We start from the raw sequence: 10,144 nt of genomic DNA, 5'->3' as shown, positions 1-10,144 counted from the left end.
TTGAGCCTAACGACTCTAGTAACAGACTAGACGTCACAGATATATTGTGATCATAATACCTCAGGTCTGAGGTCCACTCATATGATTATAACCAACAATCCCAATCATTGACTGTCAAAGAGTAAAACCCATGTGATAGGATTGTTGCGAGTCATATTCGAATACACCAATCCCAATGATGTATTTATGACATATGCTCCTACTATTCTATAGTGTTCAATCAGCACTCTTTGTCAAAGTATATGTCATATAAATCCTTACAAACATTTAATGCCCAATTAAAGATTCTCCGATTTGTGAACTATTTAAGTGTATAAGTACCAAACCTAGTGCTCTCCTCTTTATCCCACAAAGAGTGAAGGTTTAACTATCATGATGGACTATGATATTCAAAATTAATTATAATGTCATCGCAAGTTTTATATGAACATCAAAATAAATGTCTATTAATAATAATAACAATGTATAATATAATTGAAATGCCTTAATACAAGTATCCAACCACTATGGTATCTTACACCCATCTTCTTAGGGATGTCGATCTAACGGGGCTTGTGATAGTGGCTTGGTGAGTGGGTCGACTAAGTTATCTGTTGAGGCTATTTTCTAGATGGCTATGTTCCCTCTTCCAACTATCTCTCGAATGATGTGGTACCGCTTGATTTGTTTGGATATACTGTGAGACCTTGGTTCCTTCGTGATGTCGCGATAGATCTATTGTTGTCACAATAAAGTGATAACGAGCGCTTCCACATTTGGAACCACCAGATGTTCTATCAAGAACTTCTTAATCCAAACAACCTTCGATGCAACCACATATTCAGTCTTAGTAGTGGAATCATGCGGTAGTAACTTACAACTACTTTACCTCACTCGCTTCACCATTAAGAGGGAATAGAAACCCTTATGTGGATTTACGGTCATCAAAATCAAAGCGAAAAGTCCGAATCTATGTAACCATCCACACTTAACTCTCCATTGCTATATATTAGAAGCATATCTTTAGTCCTAAAATACTTCAGCATACACTTTATAGCTATCCAGCTCCTTCCATGAGAAGCGCATGACTCCACAAAGAAATAAGCAAATGTATGTAACTATGCATAGAATGAATCATGTCCAACAAGGTTCGATTCCTATGCTCAGCCACCCCATTCAGTTGAGGAGTCGCTAGTGGTGTTAATTGTGAAAATATCCCTTGTTCTTTTAAGAACAAGTCAAACTCATCAAACTCGGTATTCATATACTCACCACCACGATCCGATCACACTATCTTTTTATATGATGACGAGTTTGATTTTTCCACTAAAAGCCTTATACTTTCTAAACATGTCAAGTGCCTCCGACTTGTTCTTCATTAAGTATACATAACCAAACCTAGAATGGTCATCGTCAAAATTTATGAAATAGTGGAAACCATCACGAGCCATCTCATTGATTGGCCCACAAACATTGGTGTGCACTAAATCTAAAAACTTAGTGATGCCACTCTCGGGGATGTCCAATGAAAGGAGATTTGGTCATCTTGCTAAAAAGACAAGACTCACATGTCGGATAGGGATTCAATCCCAATGGACCTATGAGGCCATTTTTCTCCAACTTATGAATCCTTTGTTCTCCAGCATGACCTAATTTCAAATACCATACAAGTTTTTTTGATTTATCTCATGCCTACCATGTCACAACACATTTATTCTGAACATTTAGATAATATAATCCATTTACAAAAAGAGGCATTGCCAACTAATTTTACTTCAAAAATAAATATCACAATTAGTTTCACCAAATTTAAAGATATATTCTTTTTCAGCCCTAAAGCAGAAATAGAAACAATGTTCTTTAACCCATTTGGTAATACTAAACAATCCTATAAAACTAAAACATGTCCAGAATATAAAAGAATAGAAGTAGATCCTATGTGAGTTATCTGCGACACTCATCTCGCTTCCCCACGTTGAACATCACATCTCGTTTACCTAGCTTCCATCTTCTTTCCGAGTTACGATTCATAATACAAACATGAGCACTAGCTCCTGAATCAAGAATCCAAGAAGTAGAAAATATAAAAATTGAATAATTTGCTTTCAAAACAAATCATTCCATACCTATAGCGTCATCTGCTCTGAGTCATGGACAATCCTACTTCCAATGACCCGGCCTCACCACAATGGAAACACTTGCCCACTTGCTTGGAGCTCTCACTCGCGGGAACCACGGGAGCCTTACCTTCGAGTCTTACCCACTCCTCCCACACCTTTGAGAGCCAAAGCATTACGCTTCTTGGCCATCTTTTTTCTTCTTGGCTTTGAGGGCCTAAAAGTAGAGATAGTTAAAGCAACAACGTCCTTCCCTTTAGTCTTCATTTGAGATTGAGTACTCACTAGCTTGTTAAGGAGACTAGCCAGTGTGCACTCAATATCATTCATGTTAAAAATTAATAATAAACTAAGAGAGCGAATTAGGAAGAGGCGCAAGATGAGATCAACTCAATTGGAAGTGGGAACCTATGACCATGGATTTTGTGGTGAGTTTGCCGCGTTCCCCTCAAGTTTTGGATGTAGTGTGTGTGTGATCATCGACCATTTGACTAACTCAACTTATTTTCTACCTATGCACACCAAGTGTTCTTTAGAGAAGTTGGCAAAGCTATACATGGATAAGATAGTCAGGCTTCATGGAGTGCAGTTTCGATTGTTTTAGATCATGATCCGAGATTCACTTCATAGTTTTGGCCAAGATTTCAGGAAGCCCTTGGTACTACATTGAAGTTCAGCTCAACTTACCACCCTTAGATAGATGGTTTGTACTAGAGGACAATTCAGACTCTTGAGGACATGTTGAGAGCTTGTGTCCATGATTTTCATAGGAGTTGGGTTAAACATTTGCCACTTGTTGAGTTTGCCTACAACAACAACTTTCAGGCTAGCATTGGCATGGCATTGTATGAAGCGATGTATGGGTGAAAGTGTAAAACCCATCTTTGTTGGAATGAGGTGGGTGAGAGGAAATTGCAAAGTGTGGAATTGATCGATGAGACAGTGGAAAAGGTGAAGTTAATTCAAGATAGGTTGAAGAACGCCCAAGATAGGCAAAAGAGCTATTCCGATATGTAGAGGAGAGATTTGGAGTACAAAGTCGGTGACCATGAATTCTTGAAGATTTCTCCTTGGAAAGGGGTGATTCGATTCTGTAGCAGAGGGAAGTCGAATCCCTGCTATATTGGACCATTTCCCATTATTGAGAGAATTGGACTGATTGTCTACTGTTTGGAGCCGTTGACAGAGTTGGAGAAGATTCACAATGGATTATATATTTCAGTGTTAAAGAAGTATATGGACGGCCCGTCGCACACCTTTGAGACCTCTTCAATGGAGTTGTGAGAAGACTTGAGCTTTACAGTGTAACCTGCAAAGATTTTAGATCGACATGAGAAGATGCTTCATCGGAAAGTGATCTCAATGGTCAAGGTGCTTTGGAGGAGCGACTTTGTAGAAGAAATGATGTGGGAGCCCTAGGAGGCATTGAAGCTAAGTCATCCTCATCTCTTCCTTGAGCAAGGTAAGCTGGAAATTTTGAGGATGAAATTTCTTTAAGGGGGGTAGAGTGTGGTGTTTCGATTTTCTTTCTTGTGCAGAGTGGTGTATTTTAATCTTTCCTTGTATGTAATTCAATGTTTTAGTCGAATTCTTCTTGTATTTTGTTCCATGCCTCTTGCTGAGATTTTTGGGGTGTGTTTTCTGAGTTTTTAGAGGGGTGTGGGTTGTGCATAGCGCACACCATGGTTTCGGGGGTTGTGCGGCCTGGTGTGCGACCAACACACTAGGTCGCTCACATGCATAAAGTGCCTTTTTAAGCCCATTTTAATGCCTTTTTCTTGGGTTTTCTTTTCCCTAACTCCCTCATCCTCTCCTCCGCTCACCTTTTGCCATTTTTTAGAGTTTAAAGGTTGGGTTTGGATGATTTCTTGGGCTTGATTGTGGAGCTTAGAGATCAATCCATTCTTTTGCTCAAGGTAAGCTCTCATTCTCTCATTCCTTCTTTGTTATTTGGATGGTTAAAGCTAGAGTTGGTTTATGAGTTTAACTTGGAGCTTGATCCTTGTTCTTCTTCTTGTTTATTATTGGTAGAACTTGAGAGGAGTGTTTATATTGATTTGTATTTCTTTAATCCAGTGAAATCTTTGGACCTTCTTCCTTGATTTCGGGGTTACTATAGTACCGGTAGAACTTGGTAAATTTGTTGGGTTCTTTGGGTTAGAGTGAAGTCCCAACCTCTAGGAATTCATTGGTGACCTTGAAACCTAGAGTTGAGCTAACCCTAGGAGTGAATCAGGCTTGCATGGCGTGCTTAAAGGGTTTCATTCTTGGTTTTTCTTTGTTTAATTTCTTCTTGTTGTTGTGTGTGAATTTGGTCGGGTTAGGGTGGTGAAGGTTTGTTGCGTAGACAAGGAGCCAATGGAGGAGTAGCACACTTGAGGCTTTCTCACCTAAGTTGTGAGTGGGGTTTATATTGCATAATTCTTTTGGAATATCACGTATGGGCATCCATGGTTTTTGACTACACTTTTTCGTGGTTTCACTATTTTTGAAACTATGTTTTGTTGAATCTCAATATTATTGAGTTATGAGCTAAAGTGTTGATATTTGACTATCATACCTTTGGATTATATATTGATTTACCGAGTTTGAAATGAAGTATGGCACTTAAATGCATTTAGTGCTTGTGATATTCATTATATGGAATGGTTCTCATTCCTGGCTTGTGAACGTCATCCTAGATATGGATTGATTCATTTATTGATGTGATTAATTATTGTTTTCACCGATGAGTGGTTGATGGTGATGGGGTTGTAACCCGCCTACTGCAGTAGGGAGTCCTAACGGGCCAGCCTTTAAAGGTGGCATGGAGGACCTAGTTTTGGTTATCCATCTCAAATAGCCCATAGAGTCCTGACTAGATGATACATCGGGATTCCAAAGTCACCATACGGAACCAGTGGGTCAATGTCAAAGACATGAGGGCCTTGATGGCTCTGAACTAAGCCGCGGACACACCTATAGTTTAGAGGGTTTTCTAGACCATTCATCGACTTATTGTGACATAGTATATTATTATTTGAGACTTCATCATTATGTTAAATTTTGGTGCTATGTTCCTTCCGATATTTGGAAAGAATGAGTTTATGACGGGTTTCACATTTTTATATTTTACAAACTCATTTTATTCTTGTAGATGATGGTTTAAAAAGTAAAACCCATATTTAAGGCAAATGTGTCATTTTTGATGATTTTGGATTTTACTTATATATATATTTGATACAAATTGTTTTTTCAATCAAAGTTATTGTATTTATTTAGAAGCTTGATTGTTAATGATTGTTTTGCTTGGTTTGATATTCTTTTTGAATTGTGCTAACCTGCTCACTAATTGATCTAGGTTACTCATCCCCTCTCTCTCCCTTCTAGGCTCTAGCAATTAAAGGTGTTGTGGCAGGACGGAGTGCTGAGCATCCTTCCAGCTATTTTTATTAATTCCAATCTTATGTATGTTGTTTCTTAAACATTTGACACTTTATTAGGGCATGGATCCACTAGTATATTAGTCACTCTATTTGCATAACTTGTATGTTGTCTATTTCTTGTCTTGAAAAACCTTGTTGTATTGTGACCGAGATGCTTCTTGAACTCTATTATCGTGGATTTGTTGTTGTTGCTTCCTCTATGCTATCATTGTATTCTATGCTTTGTATATTTGCACATGTGGTTTTTGGTTCGAGGGATTGTGAGATATATTCCAGGATTTGGTCAACCTTGCAGCGCCTCGGGGATTGAGTGGCATAGGTGTCCTTCCTCAGGTTCTCACGGCGGTTGTTGCATCCCGAGGCCTGTGGTTGGGGCATGACATGTGTAGTTTTCCAAATTTGTAAAAAAAGGAAAACTTGTCAACAATGTTAATTTCTTTTTTTTTTTTTGGCAGTGTCACAATCATCCATTCATGTAAAAAACCACCAAGTGGCATAAAAAACATAATTTTTCAACATGATTTTGTTTGATTTTTGGGATTTAAGTTTTTTTTATTCAATGAGATATTGGGAGAGATTAATAAACTTAAAAAAATATATTTTTTATGTTATATAAATCGATTTTTAAATGAAATGACTATTTTAACCATGTGAGTTAATACCATTAATGACTTGGTTACTGTTTTTTTCTTCTTTTTACGAATCTGGGAACCACATGTTGTATAATCGGGAAAAAAAACTTATGTCCTTATCTTGCAAAAGTAAAAAACAGCAAAGGTTTTTTTCTTTTTGTATTTTCCCCTAAATTCAATGATGTAATGTTTGAGTCTATTGTAGGTTTCATCCTATCGGTCATTACTAACTTAAAATGTAGGAGTTTAAATCAATGTAGTCAAACCTGGACCGGCCAAGTCAGTTCAACTAGAGAATCCGAGAACCTACCACAAGATCGGCGGACCATACCCTTTGGCAAGAATTTGAAATATCCGAGTCAAAAGCTGAGTGACCCAACCGATTTAATTGGAAACCGACTGACCTGGCTAGATCGAACGGGTTAAAGTTTTTTCAACTGAAAAGAAAAAACCATAAGAGGTCTCAAAAGTAAAGGAGAAGTTTAAGGGAAGAGAGACGAACTCGAAGGAGAAAAAAACACCGAGAGAGAGAGAGAGAGAGAGAGAGAGGGAGGGGGAAAAAGGGGGGGGAAGGATGGAAATCTGTAAACCTTTTGAGTCCCAAGAGAAGCATGAGGGGGTATAGAATCATGTATGATGTTTTAAATATTTTTTTAATATTTTAAATAGTTAGAAAATCAGTATAATATTTTAAATATTAAATTTAATCATATTTTAGACATTTAAATGATCAAATAAATTATATAAAATTAAAATTTTAAATATTATATTTAACTAATTCTGTTTTTAATTATTAAAAATATATATTATCACTATTATTATTTATTATAATATATATTTTAATAAGTTATTATTGATTCCAATTCAACTTTGGTTTCGACCAGGTTGCACCCATCGACCATTAACCTTTGAGTTTGGTCGGATCAATAACTGGATCAAGTCCGATTATCTTGATTGAAATAGTAGAATTTAGGGCCTTATTGGATGCATCTATTGGATTATCTCATTTGCGTGTATCATCACTACTCCTTAGTCCACCAAAGCATAAGAAGTCTTTTTCACAATCATCACTACTCTTTAGTAGACTCGTCCAAGGGTCAGGGCTATCTGCCCAAGCCTGAAGACCAGTCTGAAAAATATGAGGGCTTGGACAAATATATAAGGTCTGATGTCCGGGCCTTGGACAACAAAAAAAGCCCATTTTAAAAACAGGTCGGGTTTAGTTTTTATTATTAAAAGCCTGGCCCGGTTAGGCCAGAATTATAAAATATATTTATTAATTAATTTTGTATGTCGATACTTATATATATAATGGTTTGAATTACCATTGATTATTTATTAATTAGTTTTCTATATACTTATAAAATATATATTTATTGTTGATTACCATTGATTATAATGATTTGAATTTTAGTTGTTGTAATTGAATAAATATTTGCATTTGGTATTTTAATTTTTAAGTGTTTTGAAGAATAATATTGGGTCATATTCACATATTAATATTATTGTTAATTTTTTTTATAACTTATATATTATTTGATTAAAAACCTATTTAGGCGGACATGGGAGGGCTTTGGGTAGAGGTCATTAAATTTGGGTTGATTATGGCAAGAATTAAGGCCCAGATTTTGGGGCCGGGCCGGGTTTAGATAAACTTAAAATTTAATAATTATGGACGAGGCCGGCCGAACCCGTACCGGCCCGGGCCATGGACAGGTGTAATCCTTTGTCCACCAACATAAAATGACCAACAAGATCCGGTTGGTGTTTTCCCTCGATGAAAAAATCATAAAAAAGTTGAAAAAATCAGCACCATCTTGAATGATTTGTTGTTGGAATAATGCAACCTACATAAAAAGTGAAACAAATACTACTTTTCTTTATGGTCTGAGGAATTTTCTTTTGTAAGTTTTTTTTTTATAATTTTCATTTGATTTTAAAAAATGACTAAGACCAGAGGCCTTCAAAAAATATAATATTTGTTTATATACTGTAAAACACTTTTATTAGTTTGTATGTCTGCTGGTTAAAAGTTAACTTACAAATCTAACAATTAATCCTTAATTTATAAAAATAATTAAAGATAAAAAAAAAAATAAATGATAGCTGTTTTTATATAAATTTTTTTTTGATCGTTACTAAAAAGGTATATAACAAAATAAAACTAACTTATTACAAGGCATATGCCCATATTTATTTTTTACAAATTAGATATATCAATAATTACTGATTTTTACCAGGGTTTGCAATAAAAAAAACCCATAAATTTAATTCCTTTATTCTTGAATGTTAAAACTAATCGAAATCCTTCCATTTATCAAAGTTCATAACATCTAACAAAGCTAAGTAGAGATGATTGCTTACATGATATATTTTTTAAAATTAAGAAATCACTTTGAGATTGATACCAAGTGCATATACATGGAAAAAGGTTTTCATAGATATGGTCAATTTCCAGTTTATTTTTGGAGAATAACTAACATCAAATCAATCTTTTTTTTTAATTTTTATAAGTTATAGTATTTATTAATTAATTATAAGGCCTACATGTTGAATCTAATTGGGAATTATGCATATTATTAGCAATGATATGTGTTAAATTGGGATCAATTATATTGTCCAAAGGAGAGTAGTAACTTACTCCAAATAATATAACATTAGTTTCTTCCAACGTCTCGTATATATATACATATCGATACTAAATTAACATTATCAAAATTCTTCAATATTTTTAATCGGAGTTGATAATATTATTGCAAACATAATTTATATACAGAGAGGTAAACCAACAATAGCATGCATGTTGGGTATGGATGCTGCTGCCACTGTCTATGATGGGCAATACTGTAATTTGCGACTCATAGGATGACATTTGTTTCTTGCATAGCACAGTATTTAGACATATATATATATATTAAAGAAAATAGTTTGGACTTCAAAAGATAAAATGGATTCTTAATACATTTTGTAGTATAAATTAATATAAATCAGATTGATTATGTTGATGTTCTGGTGTTATGTTTTGTTAATTGATCTTTTCAAACACAAATATTTGTACACTGAAAAAGTAAACAGTAAATTTGGAAAAGTTGCTTTACCATACCACCATGGGAAAAGAGTATATCATCTCGACTCGTCAGCCTATCTTCCCTCGATCCCTCAATGTAAACGCCCTACTCTAGCTCTTTTATTTCTCGCAATTAATTAATTACGCCCACACTGTTTATGTATAGGCAAGAGACTCAGTTAGTAATCCATTTTCAGCATCAGTAGGACTCACTCTGGGAGATTTACGAAAGACAGGGACCAAAAGAGTATACAGGTAGAAAGTAGGAGAACCAATCTGTAGATTATACATCTATTTTCGTTTATTCTAACTTTATAACAATTATTTCTCATAGTAAAATTTTGAGATATTACACGTGGATTAATAATACACACACACAATAATAATAATATAATAATAATAATACTAATAATAATAATAAATCCTATTTAATCAGTATATAAAGCAACATATGTCAAAGATCCAATATATATATATATATTAAATTAACATATGAAAATAACGAGAATATGTATATAATTTATTAAAAATATGCATCAAATAGGAATTAAGAACATTTACATTGAATTCTTCATATATCTTTTAAGCATGACAGGTGTTTCCGCATTATATATTGTTTTTATAATTTTGTTTTCAGGAAATATTTTTGAATCAAAAGGATATGGGGAAGCATTTTGAATGATAGTTTTATTGTATTAAATCAAAAATTTGTTATGGATGATCTCAGTACTCAAATCCTTTATTTTGGTCACTTTAACATTACTGTTCTGTCAGGCAAACATGGATTAGCCCAGAAAAAGACAAGAGATTCTCTCGTCAAACTGATGGCGTAACATCAAATTTAAAACCATGCAATACATCGAATATTTTATTTCCCTCCTTAACTTCCAGAATTAGGATTTCACTCTTTGAGTGCTAACCTAA

The sequence above is a fragment of the Dioscorea cayenensis genome, chromosome 20 (genome assembly GCF_009730915.1).
Source record: "Dioscorea cayenensis subsp. rotundata cultivar TDr96_F1 chromosome 20, TDr96_F1_v2_PseudoChromosome.rev07_lg8_w22 25.fasta, whole genome shotgun sequence".
NCBI classification, from domain to species: Eukaryota; Viridiplantae; Streptophyta; class Magnoliopsida; order Dioscoreales; family Dioscoreaceae; genus Dioscorea; species Dioscorea cayenensis.
The sequence above is the reverse complement of the archived record's forward strand: the minus strand, read 5'-3'. Positions refer to the sequence as shown.